The sequence below is a fragment of the Pogona vitticeps genome, chromosome 3 (assembly GCF_051106095.1).
Source record: "Pogona vitticeps strain Pit_001003342236 chromosome 3, PviZW2.1, whole genome shotgun sequence".
Taxonomy (NCBI): Eukaryota; Metazoa; Chordata; class Lepidosauria; order Squamata; family Agamidae; genus Pogona; species Pogona vitticeps.
Window position 1 is genome coordinate 165,857,038 of NC_135785.1, and position 19,027 is coordinate 165,876,064.

General features: G+C 41.4%; 1 long non-coding RNA gene across 1 annotated transcript in view; it reads left to right on the forward strand.

Moving 5' to 3' along the window:
* The window catches only part of LOC140705446 (uncharacterized), a 296,805-nt gene extending 278,314 nt beyond the window's left edge, over positions 1 to 18,491 (forward strand). Inside the window, exon 2 of the long non-coding RNA XR_012084832.2 lies at positions 17,495 to 18,491. This is a non-coding gene — a long non-coding RNA (uncharacterized LOC140705446). The remainder of the gene's footprint in view (positions 1 to 17,494) is intronic.
* Positions 18,492 to 19,027: the final 536 nt, after the last annotated feature.

The following is a 19,027-nucleotide window of genomic DNA, read 5'->3' on the forward strand; positions in this document are numbered from 1 at the left end:
ACCTCAGCCCAGAAGCGTGTCTCCCTGTCACACAAACCACAGACAGCTTGTGAAGTTGCATTTAAAACTCCATCAGAAAGCAGATCTTCTGTCAACAAAGATACTCCTAAGGCCAGATCTTTAGGAACCTGGTTCACATTCAAGGTTTGGGTTTAGCGGTACTGACAACTGAGTGTAAGAAATTATTAGAAGATCAGCTTTTACTGCATTTCCTGTAGGCTCATTCTGGGCATAAAGGAACAAGTCTGGCCCTTGGAATAAATGCTTCTCTGGATAAGGAAAGGCTTCGAAGCCCTTTCCCCACCATCAGCTTATAGATTTATTCAATTATTTACATTGTTTGACTATTTTTAGTAACGATGTGTACAGTCACAAGATCCAATACTGATTCCAATTTGACAATTCAGAATTAGGCTTATTTTAGCATGGACCACTTTATAGGCTACTTTATTTGATCTGAATTGAAATGTTTGTCAGTTTCTCTTTGGCTCTCTCTCGATAAGCCTGCCCAGACATTAAGGTCATCAGGGGAACCTTTCTGTCAGTCCCACCACCCTCACAGGTGCGCTTGGTGGTGACATAAGAAATGATTTTCTCTGTTGGTGCTCCCAGACTTTGGAACTCCCTCCCACAGGAGGCTAGATTGGTCTTATCTTTACTATCCTTCCACAAGCAGGCAAATACCTTTCTCTTCAGGCAGGCTTTTCCCTAATGGCTTGCAATCTGAGAAGAGTTTTTAAATGGATTGTTCTGCTCTGTTGTTTTAAGTGTATTTTAGTACTGATTTTATTTTACCGTTTTTAATATAATACTTGTTTCATTCTTTTTCAATATATGTATATTTACTGTTTCTAGCTTTTGAATATTGTCTTTTTAATGATGGGGGCCTCCTTGGATCCCTTTTGGGGAGAAAGGCAGGACAGATATATTTTAAATAAATAAAATAAATAACTAGAAATGGCCACTGTCACAGAGGCTTCCCTAGGCATGAAATTTGCAAAACATAGGTCCAGATGCTATGACTTCTGCAAACCAGTTTAGAACTTTTTTTTGCTAACTTTTCCCAGTCAGTTCTGTTACAGAAAATGTAATAGTAGAACATTCAGCAGAATGCAGAATGTTCATTGGAACCATTCGTATGTGGAACATTCTATAGAAGAGCTAGCAGGAATCATTCTCCAGAAGCTTCCATGCAGGCACCACAAACTATCCTCCAGATTCCATTGACACCATTAAATTATATTTAAACTCCCAGGAAAGACAATTAGTGAAGAGCACCAAACACTGGATCAGTCCTGCAACATATTTCGTTCAGTATCCTTCCTACCTGAGCAAGGTTCGAGAGACTTGGTAAAACTATCCACCATGATAAAAAGCTACTGCTGTCATCACTGAATTTTACCTCTTTTCCTCTTTTATTTATTTATTTATTTATTTATTTATTTAATTTATATGCCGCCCACTCTACCCAAAGGTCTCTGGGCGGCTTACAACAATTAAAATTCAATGGAATAAAATAAAATGATTAAAATACAATTAAAATACAATTAAAATACAATTAAAATTGCCATCATTAAGACCCACAGTTAATGTTATTTCAATTAAAAGCCTTCTGGAACAGGAAGGTTTTGACCTGGCGCCGAAATATCATCAGTGTCGGCGCCAGGCGAATTTCAATTGGGAGGGCGTTCCATAGTCTGGGGGCAGCTGCCGAGAAGGCCCTTTGTCTACAAGCCATCCCTCTTACCTCCTTGAGGGATGGCTCTTTCAAAAGGGCCCCCTGGCTAGATCTTAACAGCCGGGTAGGCTCATATGGAAGGAGGCGGTCCTTCAAGTATCCAGGGCCCAAGCCGTTTAGGGCTTTATATGTCAAAACAAGCACTTTGAATTGGGCCCGGACAGCAACTGGTAACCAGTGTAAATTATACAGAATCGGCTTGATGTGCTCTCTGGCGGCCCCACCACTCACCAGCCGCGCAGCTCGATTCTGAACCAGTTGCAGTCGCCGGACCGTCTTCAAAGGCAGCCCCACGTAGAGCGCATTGCAATAATCAATACGAGATGTTACCAGTGCATGTGTAACTGTCATGAGACTCCACTCGTCCAGGTAGGGCCGTAGCTGGTATAATTTCCGCAGCTGAAGGAAGGCACCCCTGGCCACCGAGTCCACCTGAGCTTCCAAAGTTAGACTGGGGTCCAGGAGCACCCCCAGGCTGCGGACCCTGTCCCTTAGGGGGAGTGTAACCCCATTCAGGACAGGGAAGTGGCCCTCCAACCTGTCCGGCGAAGCACCCACTAACAGCACTTCCGTCTTGTCTGGATTGAGTTTCAATTTATTAACCCTCATCCAGTCCATTATCAGGTCCAGACACGAGTTCAGCACAGAAACCGCCTCACCTGGATTGGTGGAAAACGAGAGGTAGAGCTGAGTGTCGTCAGCATATTGCTGACTCCTCAGCCCAAACCTCCTGATGACCTCTCCCAGCGGTTTCATGTAGATGTTAAACAGCATGGGGGACAGTATCGAGCCCTGAGGAACCCCATGACATAAATGCCATGGGGCAGAGCAACTGTCCCCCAGCACCACCCTCTGGATACGGTCAGCTAGGAAGGAGCGGAACCACCGTAAAACAGTGCCCCCAACTCCTAACCCAGCCAGCCTATCCAGAAGGACACCATGGTCGATGGTGTCGAAAGCCGCTGAGAGGTCCAGGAGTATCAACAGGGTCACACTCCCCCTGTCTCTCTCCCGGCAAAGGTCATCATACAGGGCGACCAAGGCTGTCTCTGTACCAAAACCCGGCCTGAAACCCGACTGAAATGGATCCAGAAAATCCGTTTCATCCAGCAGCGCCTGGAGTTGCCCGGCCACAACCCGCTCCAACACCTTGCCCAAATAAGGGAGGTTCGCCACTGGTCGGTAGTTGACCACCAGCCTTGGGTCCAGGTTAGGCTTTTTAAGGAGTGGTCGAATCACCGCCTCTTTCAAGGCGGTAGGGACCACTCCCTCTCTCAGAGAGGCGTTCACGGCCTCCTGGACCCAAGTGCGAACCCCCCTGGCAGATCTTCCAATTAGCCAAGATGGGCAAGGGTCGAGCGGCGTGGTGGTAGAACGGACAGATCCAAGCACCCTGTCCACATCCTCGGGTCTCAACAATTGAAACTCATCCATTAAAGTTTGACCTAAGCACGGCACACTGGACACATCTTCCGATTTTGCAGTAACAGTGGAGTCCAGCCCACTGCGAATCTGAGCGATTTTTTCCTCAAAATGAATAGCAAACTCATCACAGCGAGCTGATGAGCAGTCCGGGACCTCCACCGGGTTTCCCGGTTGAAGAAGATCCCGGACCACCCGAAACAGCTCTGCTGGACGACATTCTGAGGAAGCAATGCGGCTGGAGAAATATTGCCGTTTCGCCAGCCGTATTGCCACGAAATAGGCCCGATAATGGGCTCTAAGTCGTGTTCGATCAGATTCCCAGCGGGACTTCCTCCACCTGCGCTCTAGCCGTCTCCCCTCTCGCTTCATCGCCCGCAGTTCAGAAGTATACCAGGGAGCTGTCTGGGCTCGGCGAGCAGGGAGAGGGCGCTTAGGCGCAATCGTGTCAACCGCCCGGGTCATCTCCCTATTCCATAGGGTGACCTGAGCTTCGACCATAGTGTTTTCCTTATATGAAAATCTTGAAGGGAATATATCATTTTTAGAGTGCAGCTAGACAGTTATTCCTCACTGATAATTTTGATATTCTCTCTGATGATAAGGCAATGGTATTGCTAATACCCAGCAGTATCTGGTGCATTTTGTTCAGCACGTAATGCGTTTTCTCCCTCCTTTTTTTCCATATCCGTTTTGGTTTGTTTGTTTTTGCTGGGGTATATATGGTGTATGTGTCTTGGAATGATTTTTACAGTCTTTCCAGAACACTGATCGATGTGCCTTGAGAACATAGAGCAAAACATATACAGTGAGGCAGGATATGGGAGTGAATGCTTTTGCCTCTTCCATTCCACTGGTCCACACTGCCACCATGTAACAATACATTTTCTTTACAGTTTTTTTAAAAAGAAAATACAACAATTTTAGCACTGTATCAGTTAACAATTTAAGCACGTTTTGTGCTATATGGACATGCTGATAAATAATATCAATGCTATTTTGATTGTTAATTTTTTGGGAAAAAATGACTTTGACTTAGCAGCTATGTGCAATGGAAGCATGAAATATATGTACCACAAAAACACTGGGGAAGCTATATCTCTGCAGTTTTAAGTGACATAATTACTCAATTTGTAAATAAAAAAATTTGCACTATACTAATATACTTCTAAATCACGGCAGCACTATATGAGGTTAAAAATTGGCAGGAAAAATACTGAATCTGGGCTATATATAATGGAAGCATGAAATACATTTACAACAAAAAATCTTGGCAAATATATTTATCTAAAACCTGTAGTTTATAGGCAGTTATACACCAGGACTTACAATGGGTGGGTGGGAACAAGATATAAAAGAGAGCATAAATGGTGTGTGGGGGTGGTGGTGATATTGGCAAATAGTGAAGGAATACCTTATTACTTTGAATGAGTTCAAATCCCTAGGGCCAGATGAGCTGCATCCAAGAATACTGAAGGAAATAGCTGAAGAGATCTTAGAACCACTGCCTATTATTTTCTTGAAACCATTGAGGATGGGTGAAGGGCTGGATAATTGGAGGAGGGTTGACATCCCTATCTTCAAAAAGGAGGAACCTGGGAATTACAAACCAGTCAGCCTGACATCAATACCAGAGAAAATTCTGGAGCAGATTATAAAGTGATCATTAAAGTATCTTCAAAACAACGAGGCAATAACAAGAAACCAACATGGATTTGTCAAAAACAAACCCTTCCAGACTAATTTTACCTCTTTTTTAAAAATTGGGTAACCTCCCTGGTAGATGGTGGGAATGCTGCAGATGTAATATACCTTGACTTCAGCAAAGCCTTTGACAAAGTGTCCCATGATATTCTAATTAGCAAGCTAACTAGGAGTGGGCTGGATAGTACAAGTGTCAGATGGACACACAGTTGGTTACAGAATCATTGGTTCCTTCTCAAACTGGCAGGAGGTAAAAAGTAGGGTACCACAAGGGTTAGTCCTGGGCCTGGTGCTCTTCAACATTTTTATTAATGACATGGATGAGGGAGTGCAAGGAATTTGTGGATGACACAAAATTGGGTGAAACAACTAATACCTTGGAAGTTAGACACAAAATTAAAATAATCTTGATAGGCTTGGGCACTGGGCTGAAAAAAACAGAATGAAATATAACAGGGATAAGTGCAAAGTTCTACACTTAGGTAAAAAAAAACAAACCCAATTGTACAGTTACAACTATAATACTATGAGTGGAAAGGATTTTGGAATTGTTGTAGATCACAAACTGAATATGAGCCAAGAGTGTGATGTGGCTGTGAAAAGGACCAATGATATTTTAGACTATACAGAAGTATAGTCTCCCAAACCTGTAAAGTGCTAGTCTTCCTCTATTTTGCACTCATTAGGCCTCATTTGGAGTACTGTGTCCAGTTCTAAACTGTTGAGAAGCACCCTTTAAGGATGTCAGCAAACTGGAGCAAGTTCAGAGGAGGGCAAAAAGGATGACTAAGAAATGGGAAACCAAGGCTGTGTGGAAAGACTGGAAGAACTGGGCATGTTTAGACCTGAGAAAAGATGACTGGGGGAGAGATACAGTAGCACTTTTTTAAAATTTGAAGGACCATCATACAGAGGAGGGGCAGGATATGTTCTCAATTATCCCAGAGTGCAGGACATGTAATAATGGGTTCAAGTTTCAAGAAACCACATTTTGGGTAAATATCAGAAAAAAGGTTCTGTTAGAGGAGTATGACAATTGAATCAGTTACCTCAAGAGGTGGTGAATGCTCCAGTGCTGGAGGCATTCAAAAGAAAATTAGACAACCATCTGTCGGAGCTACTTTCATTTGGATTCTTATAGAGCAGGGGGTTGGACTCAATGGCCTTATAGGCCCTTTCCAATTCAATTGGTCTATGATTCCGTAGGTAAAGAATAGAAATGTTGCTAATATAACTTACCATGTGAACACTTGAAACATCCTAGGCCAGAAGAAACATGGATGTGTGAATCACATAATTGGTATCTTCTGTGATTATGAATATGAATAAGTACAGAATAACCCCCTTATCTGGTTGTACTGTAAGACAGAAGTCCTCCACCCCCAGCCTGTGACCCAGAAGCGGTCTGCGGCCTATCCAGGACCAGGCTGGAGATACAGATCTCCTACTCCCCCCCACGAGCTCCCCAATGAGCACCATCACATGCATGCGTGCAAGTGCGTTCGCCCCCTGCGAGCATGCTGTGTGCATGCGTGCAAGCATCCCCCAGCAGCATAATGTGCACATGCGCATGAGCAAGCCTCTGCCCCCTGCGGGTGCGCCACCCCCCAACCAGTCTGCTGTTGGGAAAAGGTTGGGGACCACTTCTCTAAGAGACATGTCTATGGCTTTGTGTCTTGGATCAAAAATACTAATGAACACTCAAGAGTGGTCAGGTCTGGTCCACTTTGATGAGCCCTGCTTTAATTTGTCAGTCTGCCACATCTGGCCAGGTCAATGGATTCTGTTCAGTTTTCATCTGAACATGCAGCATACCCCTACTTTTATGGTTTGTAGTGTTTATAGTTTTTAGCCATGCTCCTTCAAAGTAATATGCTGCTGATTTTTACTTCAAGTGACATTAAAATGGAAACTGATACACAGTATATGGCTAATTGGTAAAGTTTATTTTTGTAAAGAGATGAACAACATATAGACTTTGGAAAAGCAGTTTAGGCTCGAGGCTGAGGCTCCAATCCTTTGGCCATCTCATGAGAAGAGAAGACTCCCTGGAAAAGACCCTGATGTTGGCAAAGTCTGAAGGCAAGAGGAGAAGGGGACGACAGAGGACAAGATGGATGGACAGTGTCATCAAAGCTACCAACATGAATTTGACCCAACTCTGGGAGGCAGTGGAAGACAGGAGGGCCTGGCATGCTCTGGTCCATGGGGTCATGAAGAGCCGGACACGACTTAACGAGTAAATAACAACAACAAACTGCTTTTTCTCCTCAGTTCTTTTCCTGCAGAAAGCATATTCAGCAAACACATTATGCCTATTCAGGTGTTCATGTGAACTCCCGAGGGCTGAAAGCGTTGGGGGACAGGTGCTGCGTGTAACGAAACTCCTACTGCCGCCTAGAGTGGTCCTATGTGATTCAGATAGGCGGGATATAAATTAAATAAATAAATAAATAAATACTGCAATATCCTCACAGACCCTGAAGTAACAATATAAGCATATTAACATGTTCAGCATATAGTACTGTGGCGTGCATTGACTTTTATGCTTCTTGTATTCCATCCCAATACTGTAGGATTGTCACGTTCCCAGGGGGTTTCAACAGGCAACAGTCCAATAAACCAGTCCAATATCAGAAGTCCAGAAGATGCAAAGCAGATACCAAAACACCAAAGCCAAAACACAAACCGTAGTCAGCAGTCAGAGTCCAAAGCCAGGCGTCCAGAGAACAGGGTCCAGGATAAGCAGGAATGTGGATGCGAGCCAAAGTGTTTGACTTGTTGCTTCCACAAGCTTGCAAGCGTCTGGGTGCAGATTTTACAGCAACAGCAGCCAACTAAACACCTCATCCTGCTAATACTCAGGGCTGTTTGACCTGATGTTCCTATGGGAAGCATTCATGCGGGCTTCGGATCTTCATGTCATGAGTCCTTGCCGAACCTTGTTCCTCACTCTGGCTACTGGGGAAGGAGAATCTGGTGGTGATTCAGCTGCCTGTGATTCTGATTGTCCAGCATTCTCCTCAGCAGTAATTAACCCTTCAGATTCCAGATCTTCTTTGGCAGAACTCATGACAAGGATAAAATGTCAGATAAAACTACTTGTGATGGTTGGATGGATGGATGGCTAAGTAGACAGATATGACAGGGACTCCTGAGGAATACAGCGAATGTCTCCATAGATTTTCCCTGTACTCTACATCATGTTTCTGTTCCCACAGGCCAGTGGTGGCAATTCTTTTTGGGCTCACGTGCCCAAACAGGGAAAAAAACAAAACCAGGGGGTGGTGGAACCAGAAGTGGCAGCGGTGGAAGCGGAAATGGTGGCGGAAGGGGGCATCCTGGGCACGGAGGTGCCTCGAGACCCCACACCAGCTGGATCCTGACCCGCTGCCTGTCCAAGCACCAGCACCACGGTTGCAGCCATCTGCTCCACTTTGGCTGCGGGGGGGAGGGGGAGGGGGGAGTAGTGATCCATCGACTTATGGCTCATGTGCCAGCAGAAAGGGCTCCACGTGCCATCTGTAACATGAGTGTCATAGGTTCGCCATCGCTGCCATAGGCTGAGCCCATACAACTTTCGCCAACATTGCCACCCTGACAAAATCTATGAGCTTTGTTTCATTCATAGAATGATTGGTAGTCATACACTAATTCGGAGTGCTTGAAGGTATCACTGATATGGGGACCAAACCTACCCATTGCATCTATGGACCCCAGGGTCTGGGGTGAAGAATTGTTTAAAGTCTTCACCTAACTTACTCCTGCCATACAGTTGATGCTGTGTTGCATTAAACATAGTGATGGAACCAAACAGACTTATAGAATTGGCTCTGTTTGCTGATCCCCAGCCTGCATTCCATCTGTAGTGGATCACTGGAAAGAGGATTTTAAGATACAAATGGGACCTGCAGCAAAATGTGGCCATGTATGCCATTTCCTAAAAGGATTGTTCCAGTTCAGGGTTCCAGTTATCCACCGCATGTTTAAGAGGACATTCTGTCCCATCTTTTCGTTTTCATTTCCAGATGGCATTATACATCCTGTGAAGATTAAGCATGGCCAAAAGTCACTGAGTACCCACAGAGTTACTGCTGCTGTTTTGTCTCTTTCCTTTCCAACTTTGCAGTTCTCCCAAACATACCTACCTTGTGGTACATCAGTGCTCCCCTAGCACCCACTCAGACCCCATCCCACATTGTTCAGAAGGGTCCCTGATCTTCCAGATAAGTTTTAAGACCTTGCTGTGTTCCCTGAAGCACGAGGGGATGAGAAACTTCCATTCCAATAAGTTCCCTAAGTCATAGGTTTAAATTATTTGTATTTCACTGGGATGAAAAGTGGGAAACACTCTACACATTTTTCTGTTTTTAGTCCTTTCAGTTTTTAAACTATAAGTTTCAATTCTTTGTCTGGACTGGGATGAAAAACGGGGTGCTTTCTATGCATTTCCATGTTTCCAGTCATTTCAGTTGTAGTCATGTAAAATAGCTGACTTATTTTTGTAAAGAGTAACTGCAATGTATGTAAAGACGTGATCGTTGGTAGGAATGTGTTTCAACGATATGTGTTCCCCTCCCCAATGCTTCTTTCTCATAGATTGTCAAATACAAAACAGAATACTGGCCCCTAAACACACAACTCTAAATCTTTCCTGAAGCGTTTGTACTTCATTTTATTACTATACCTATATGTTACATAGAGGAGAGAAAGTAATTTTATTTTACACAAATCAGCTACTTAAAGCAAATTGAGATATATAGAATTTGCCAATGAAATGAATGATTTGATGTGAATAAAAGAGGTGGTGTGTTGTAAATCAGTACTGACAGCGAAATGGGAAAAATTGACAGAGTACTGTAATCACTCCCAACATCCACTGAAGTTATTGATCCAGAACCTCTATAATCCCCTTCACATAACACAAGCAATTTCATATAATACCTGTAATAACAGCGCATTCAAACTCAAGTAGCCATCAGAGGCTTTGTATCTAATGCTGAAGCAGGTCTCTGCTGAGTAAGTGTAACAACTAGAGCACATACAAAAAAGAAAAAAAATAGAAAAGAAAAGAAAAGCCAATGACTCTAGCCTTTCATAGGTAACGGCCTATGATAAGAGGTAGTTCAGAAGATAAACAGTGCCCTAATGCCAAAGAAAATGAGCTATTAATTGCTTGCTTGCTAAATATGTTGTAAAGGCCCAAAGCCCTAGGTGCAAAATTGAAAGGATGTAAACTGGATTTGAGGGACTGATAAACTCCTTACTGTTATCCATATGGCAGCTATCTGATGTTAATTACAACAGAGGCAAGACAGCTGAGAGGTATTTAGTTGCCGGGTCATTACACCCTTCCCAGGTGTCTCTCCCATGAAATGTTCCACCCGTTTTTTACAAGCTCCTTCTCTCACTGATGGATTATTCCAAAGCCTTATCAAAGCTTTGCCAGCTCCTCATTAATATATAGAGCAAGCTACACTGTTCTATATATCATTGTCTTCTTCTCGGGGAGGGCTAATCAGTCAACCATTATCAGTCAGTCAGCAGAAGGCAGGCAATCAGACCTGACAGCAAAGAATCATGGGAGATCAGGGAAGGTTAAATGAGGCTGACAGTTGTGATGATGATTATACTATAAATTAAGATATGATGATAAAGAAGAATAAAAGACACAATCTGAAGCAATATTTGGTTTAACATGTCTCTCTCCTCCCCCCCCTCCCCCGCTACTGTTAAATGGCCATAACATTTATCACACTAAACAAGAACGGACATTTAACTACCATGATAAAATAGGACAGCATCAGATTGAAAACCCAACAAGTTGTGATTACTGTGTCAGGCACTTTTCCACTGGTTGAGAAACTAGAGATAGAGCATGTGTTATAATCATTCATGCATTATTCTGTAGAATGAAAAGAAAATAGATCTATTTTAGCAGCTTCTTTCAGCCACCCAGATAAAGCAAAAACAAAACAAAAGGAAATAGTTAATATAGTCTTCTGCTTCCAAAATCATTTTTTATTAATGAAACAATGGGAAGCTAAGCGATCATTCTTCCATAACACCCCATTGCTAAAAGTGAATATTTACTACTAGCTGATTCAGAGGTTATATGAAAGGCGCTTGATTCCATCTTGTCATTTCCCCCCTTTATTCTATTGAGTAAGAATTAAAATATTAAGCATTTTTTCTTAAGTTTTGCATGGACACTGAGGCACAGTGAAGTTTCAGCCACTAAATACAAATTAATGGAACATGTTGTACTTCGGGTTCAGGCCTTTCATAAACTGACTAGAGCTTGGAAAAGTTACTTTTTGGGACTACACTTTGAAGAATTCTACAGCAGCAAAGTGGAGATTTTGGGATCTGTGGTGTAAAAAACTGACCTTCCCAAGCCCTAAGTCTGACAGTATTGTACATTTTAATTGCATTTTTTTACTTCAGACTCTTGCATCCTTCTTCCAATGGCACAATCCTGTGCGTATTTAACTTGGAGTGAGCATCACTAAGCAGAATAGCACCATACATCTGAGTAGATATATCTATGACTTTGCTGTGAATTGCTAAATAAATTTTAAGCCAATACTTTCTTCAGATTTAATTCAGATAGACTACAGCAGCCATATGGAACTTCAGAATTTATTTTACAGGTGTATATTTGTTCCATATGGAAGGCAAACAAGCCTTTTAGAAAACTATCTATAGTAGGAATTAAAATGAAATGCTCAATATCCTCATTTATCGGTTTTCCTAATAATATTGATTATTAAAACATGTAGTGTCCAAAAGTTTGTTCGTGCCTGATAAAAGTAGGTGTAATGAATGGGCATTCTGTCAGTAGCATCAAATGATCTTATGAATTAAGGAATCATATTTGCATGTATGTAGCTCAAACTACCCCCAAACTATCCTCCTGTTGTTCCTCGGAGGCTCAGGTGATGGAACCTGCCTAAGTGCCTAGACAAATAGAGACAAATCTTTTGCTGTGATTACAACGATTACTTTTTCCACAGTGACTGATTCAGGGGAAATAAAATCAGAGCTATTTTGTAGCCTGAGAGGTGGGAGGGGGGAGCCACCAATCCAGATGACTGCTGTAGTATTGTTTTTGACCGGGGTGGGGAGGCCTGTTGTCTAATGCACTTTAAAACAGTTATTTTTATTATCTGAACAGTTCCATTTACCAGAGAAATGAAAATTACACATGTTCCCTTCGTACAGATATAGAAAGGAGAGTGCATGGATTAGTTTATAAACCTGTCAGCCTGGAAATGCTCTACAACCACCGCACTCTGCCTTTCCCATTTCATCTTCTGCAGGACCGAAAGGCATTATTATAGGACAAAGCAGGAGAGTGGAAAACTATGCCAATGCATTTGAAAGCAATGGGATCAAACACATTAACTTAGCACTCAGCTCATTGATACTCAATGCCTTTGCTCTTTTATGAAACGATATGTAAACAACACCATGCTCTGCTGCTTTAGGCAGCAACAGAAGATGCTTGTACAAAGAAGTCGATTTTTCTCCTGCTGTTCTCTTCTCAAAAAAAAAAAATCATTTTATGAGATCCTTAATAATAAACCCAGTTCTACTCCATGTTCAGGTTCATGTCAAGGTGGCCATATGTCCTCCTTTAGGGAGGACAGTCCTCCAGTTGAAGAACCACCCTCCTTTTTGGTGAGGCGTAAAAAGCCATGCTCCCCACCCCCAATGAGTTTCCCTGGCTGAACAGAGAACGTAACGGCTTTGTTTGTAAATGTATCTCACCAGCCCTCTCTTATTTTTAAAGTAGAATGATGGAGGGGGCTCAGTTTGTAAGAAAACCCACAAACCAGACACACTGATATCACTCCTGATGAATGGGAGGAGCATATGTAATGACATGTCAATTCTGTGTGAACTTCAGATGTGAGGTCAGTTCTCAAGAATAGATATTCTGAAAGCATAGTTCAGACCATTTTTATCCCAACAGCAAACAACTACAATGGCATTTCAACAAAATTACAGTGACCTCTGTTTAATTTTTTAATAGATATTCATTTGCAGTAAACTGCAAAATATGCAAGGCACAAGCTATTTTAGAGAGCTATTAAACACTGTGCCTTATTTATTTATTTAATACATATCCCATCTTGAACACTTTTAGGCATCCTTTGGACAGCAATACCTCCCCGTTGGTTGATTCTTCCACTCCAGAAGCACCATTGGATTGCTCCAGATACGAGCAAGGGCCATCTCAAGACACACAGTTCACACAGTTACAAACTTGTGCAATATTGTGAGCAACACTTTATTTCCACTATAATTATATTAATAATGTCTCATTTAGGTATGTGCATATATTAACTTAAATTATTATTATTATTCAAACAAATCCAGGGACAAGCAATGAAAATTATAAATACATTGACTTTTATAACAGATACAAGTTTTAACCAAAATCCCAAGTATATGTTAAATATCAGGACACTGTGTATGCTGCTCCTAATATTGCTGTTTTTTGTAGTTCTGATGGTATTATTTCTGAGATCTGCAAGTGTAATACTGTGTGAAAGTTCTTAATATTATTTGCAAAGCCCTGATGACTGTGGGGACTACTGAAGTGTGTTTCATCCACAAGCAAGATGTTTCAATTGCCAGGTCTCTATATTTTATACATAAATGTAATGCAAAAAAGTCCTCCTCTTTTGTGAAAAATATCCTCTTTTTTGTTGTTTCTTATCCTCCATGCCCTCCTTTTTGGCAATGGAGGAATGGCCACTCTAGTTTGTGCTTATGTGTCAGTAAGGTGTTAAAAGAATTTTCCTTCCTTCCTTCCTTCCTTCCTTCCTTCCTTCCTTCCTTCCTTCCTTCCTTCCTTCCTTCCTTCCTTCCTTCCTTCCTTCCTTCCTTCCTTCCTTCCTTCCTTCCTTCCTTCCTTCCTTCCTTCCTTCCTTCCTTCCTTCCTTCCTTCCTTCCTTCCTTCCTTCCTTCCTTCCTTCCTTCCTTCCTTCCTTCCTTCCGAAAGAAATATATCTAAAGTGTGATATAGAATGGCGTAACTCGCTAACCAGTGTTCTGGAGGTCAATCATTTAATGGCCTATGGAGACAAGTGTGAACTGCCTATGCTACTGTCTATGAGATGATGAGATTATAATTATGCAAGTGAGGCCTCAATCATATAAGTTTATCACTGTTTATCAAACACCTTAACTTATAAAGATTTAAATTCAAAGTCTGTCACCGCCCCAGCCTTTTAGCTTCAGCTCTCATTCTGTGATATGGGAATAATACAGTGGACCCTCTACTTACGGAATTAATCCGTATTGGAACGGTGGCTGCAAGTCGAAAAGTCTGTAAGTCGAATCTCCATTGACCTACAGTGCACCGATTAATCCCACAACCGGCCATTTTTGTTCTATTTTTGTTCCATTTTGGTTTTTTTCTGGTCTGTAGGTCGATTCTCTGGCTGCAAGTCGAATCTAAATTTTGCGGCCAGAGAAGTCTGTAACTCAAAAAGTCTGTAAGTCGAGCCATCTGTAAGTCGAGGGTCCACTGTAATGCTTTCTCAAAAAGCCTTTGTGAGGAAGAGCTGTGTAAAGTTTGTAACACTTTGCATTTTAGATTTGCTGTAAGAAAATGTGGTAAGTAGTTATAAAATGCATTCCTTCTCTTTATACTTCTATAGGAACTAAGCTGTGGATGTGGACTCTGGATATCCACAACAAATTAGAAGTTTACTATTGGACAGTATTTTGTCACTACTTGACAACTTCCCTTGAATAGTGATTTTATATGTTGTATATAAATACAGTATTATAAATACTACATGTAGTCAGTATTTGAGAGCTGCTGTTGGATAACCATAATTCCATTATTGGTGTCTGATATCCCAACACAAGAGGATTAGCAGTAGCAAGAAAAAACATTAAGGAATTCAAACAGCAAGGAAACACATGGGGACATGAAATCAAAATTGTTTATTCATCCGAGGGTATCCCTATGTTTTACTGTTAATGCACAATATCACCAAATCCTTGAACACCTCAGGAAGACAAGTGAGGACTTCTAAAGCATCTCAGATACTATATTAATCCTGTGAAATTATGACAAAGAGCAACTAGAAAACACTTGTTGAGATTTCAAAAGATTTCCCCAAAATATTTTTTCAAGCTTGGACAGGTTTGTTGGATGAGAAGAGAGAAGATATTAAGCTGGCCCCAGGAGATGTTAATTTCCTCTGAGGTCCTCAACTTTATTATATGTAGCATCCAGGAGGCTGTAAATTCCTCTTTGAAAAAGGGGAGCTGGTGTCAGCCTGTTTAAGACAAGTAGGTCTTTTATTTTTAAAGCTAAATTGGTCTCAGAAGTTGAATAGGTTGGATGATAACAACTCCTTTCTAAACAAAGTGATTGAATTAGTAGTTTGGTTCCATTGAGGGAATCTGATGTTCTAGGTCAGTGGTTCCCAACCGTGGTTCCCCAGATGGACCAAAACACCCAGGAACCTTCACTACTAGCTGTGCTGGCCGGGACTTCTGGGAGTTGTAGTCCAATAACATCTGGGGACCCTAGGCTGGGAATCACTGTTCTCAGTCGATTGCAATCTGATTTCAGGTCTGGATTTTGAAAAGAAATAGCTGTGGTCACCTGATGAAGTGACATGGCAGAGTAAAAGTGTTGGTTCTGTTGAGCTTCTCAATGGCTTCCAATGCCATCATCCAAATGGTACATTTCTTGATAGGCTACGCTAGCTTGGATGGATACAGGTACAAGAGAAACAGATCTTGATTTCTCAGGATGCTTCAGCTGAAATACAGCCCCAGCAACAATGATTCACACTCTGTTCGTAGTAGCTTCTCATTTGGATTAATGCAGTGTGGCTGACCTTGAAGGTAATCAAAAACCTTGAGTTGATCCAAAAAAGCATAGTTAAACTATTAACTAAGACTGGTGGTTATGACCATATTCTATTAATACTTTGCACTAGCTGCCAGTCCATTTCACAACTCAAAATGTCAAATCATAAATAGCTTGTGAACAAGTTACTTGAAGAAGCATTTCCTACTATATCTATTACCAACTCTGTAAGGTTATCATCTGAGGCTCTTCAGTGGGTTGCCCATACCAAATATAGCAGGAATATAAGAAGTATAGCCTTTTCAGTGGTGACAGTCTGTCTGTAATACACCCTCCCAAGAAGGTCTCACTTGGCATCCATCTCAAGGTGTTTGTGGCATCAGTGAAGGCCTTATTCTGTCTGGCATTTAAAGAAATTTTTAGTGCTTTTACATCTTAGCACTCTTCTATTTGCTGCTAGCTTTATTGCAGCTTTATGCATCTTTGTGTTATTGTGCTTTCCTGCTGGCTTTACTTTGGTTTTATTATGTTCAGCTTTTATTCATTGTTTTAGTATCTGTGATTAATAGTTACATTGTTAATGTATTGCACAGTCCCAGAAAACTCCAGTTATTGAATGGTCTAAAAGTGCAAGTAAAAGAGAAGGATGTCAATGAGACTTTCTCAGCCATGTGGCTCTGGGACTTTAATAAACGCATGGAATTTTGGAACTACCCACAAGAACTTGGTGCACCTTCTGAGGAAGATTAATTATCATCCAAAGCTCACTGTTTGTTTTTTGTTTTATTTTATTTTTTAAGTGGCTGAATAAAAACATCACCTGTCCCTGCATTTGTATTATCTGGGAACCACGGAGCCTTTTCCTGATTTTTTTGGAAGTCAATAAGTAACTCTTGTGCATTCAAGAAGAAATTGTGAGCTCGGTTTTAAGGCACTATGAAGAAATCGTAGGAAGGTTACATCAATGCATTTATAGAGTATATACTGGATCCAGCCACATATTTCCTTCTGATCATGGTAGCTCTGTAGTCCACAAGAGGCTGTAGAGTCGCCATGTGTCACACAAACATGTTCCAGTGGGTTTGGGAGTCTTTTAGAACAGCAGCAAAATGGTGGCAGTCAGAGGATTGCAATTGTGCTTCATGACAAGGCACATAGAGATTGGGTGACTCATTTTAAAGCCAAACTGCACTTCCAGGGATGAAATTTCTCCTGGAAACAAAATGTGCAGTTCTTGCACACCTTGTTTCCTGCTGGAAATGCACATTTTCCCTGCAAAACTGTGGTGGCATTAAGGCCGTCAGAAAAACAGGTGGAGGTGCATGTGGACTGTAACTCCTTGTGGTCCCTGCTCTGGAATATTAGCTGAAAGTCCAGAGTTTCAGAGGCAGCAAGAGAAATGAGGAGATTGGAACATCACAAAACAAGCATTCTGCACCCAGAAGAAATGGGGAAACAGTCAGCAGTGGCTGAGTGCTGTGCAACCCTGGTCCTGTTAAAGAAAAACTAAGATCTTTTTTTCAGGATGATCATTTGAAAAGTTGCTAATGGCATGCCCTCGGCTGTTAGCCAATCGGGGTAGAGTTTGGAAGTGTAGAGTAATTAGGGGATCATGTTTATTCGCTGGGCAAGGAAGCATATGTGATACTCTTGTTGCCCTCCCTAAGATTGGTGTAAACTACATATGGTTGTACTGGAAGTGAAACCTCCACTTAGCTCTTAAGATAATGTCCCTTTTCATAAATGCTTGTTGATTTTTATTTGTTTATTTGTTTTATTTACAGGCCTCCTTTCTTCTGATAAAAACAATTAAACTATACACTAATTGACATGCATATAGTGGTGCCTTGACTTATGAACGTCCCTACTTACAACCACTTCGACTTACGAATAGCTACCGCTGAAAAATTTTGCTTCGACTTGTGACCGGAGGTTCCACTTACAAACAGGAAAAAAAAAACACGGGAAAGGCAGGGAAAGCAGGAAATTTGAACTTTCAGTTAACAATTGGTCAGCGAAGAGGCTGCTTGTGTGTACCTCATTTGCCCCAGAGGTTAGAGACTGTGGACATGGAGAGAGACTTCAGACTCCCTGGTACTGCCTGGTACCGTACTGTACTTTACGTACTGAATTTTATTTTATTTTTTGCTTGTTGGATTTTTATTTTCTTTTTTAAAACAGAGGGACTGCCTGTTCTGGGTGAGTATACTGTATTTACTGTACAGGGTTTTTGCAGCTTGGGTTTGGGCTAGGTGGGGGGTTATGTTTCTGTGCTCTGATGGGTCGTGCAGTGTGGATTTAAAATGTGAAAAGTAGACTGTAATATTAAATTAAAACTAAATGTGAAAATTAGACTGCAATTTTAAAATGTCAAATTTATTTATTTATTTATTTTTGCATTCTGTGGCTCCGAGGGTTTGTGTACTGTGACCTATCTTTTGTTTTAAAATGTGTCGGTTTAAAATATGACTCCAAAGTCTTTTTGTTTTAAAATCAGAACATTTTCTGCAAGGATTTGTGGTGGCTGGCATGCTGTAAAATGGAGTTTAGACTTCAAGGTTTTTTTTTGTTTTAAAATCAGAACATTTTCTGCAAGCGTCTGTGGTGGTTGGCATGCTGTAAAATGGAGTTTAGATTCCAAAGTTTGTTTTGTTTTGTTTTGTTTAAATGGCGTTTGGTGTGGTTTAAAAGGTGCTTGGTTTTAAATGTGTTTGGTTCAAAAAGTATTTGATTTAAAAGGTGTTTTGTTTAAAAAGTGTTTTAGACTCCAAACTCTCCCCCCATTGTCTTCTCTCTCTGTGTTTTCTCTCTTTTTGTGCTTAAAGGCACAAACCTTTGTCAGAGGGGGTCTGTGTGCCCCAGTGATGACCTTCTTTCTTTCCTCTTTTCCCCATTGTTCCATCTCTTTCCCGCCCTTTTTTAACCTAAGACATCTTAGATTAAAAGAAGAAAAATTCTCCCCCTAGTGGTAGAGGACGGATTGACTGCTTTTGCATTCGTTCCTATGGGAATGAATGCTTTGACTTGCAACCGGCGCCTCTAGATAAAACCAAAAAACAGTCAGAATGGATTAATCAGGTTTCAATGGGAAATGCTGATTCGACTTACAACCATTTCGACTTACTATTGTCTTCTGGAATGGATTATGGTCATAAATCGAGGCACCACTGTACAGTGGTGCCTCACTTAGCGATGTTAATCCGTTCCGGAAAAAACATTGCTAAGTGATTTAATCGCTAAGCGATATTAAAAAGCCTATAGGAACGTATTAAAACGCGTTTAATACGTTCCTATGGGCTAAAAACTTAACTTAAAGC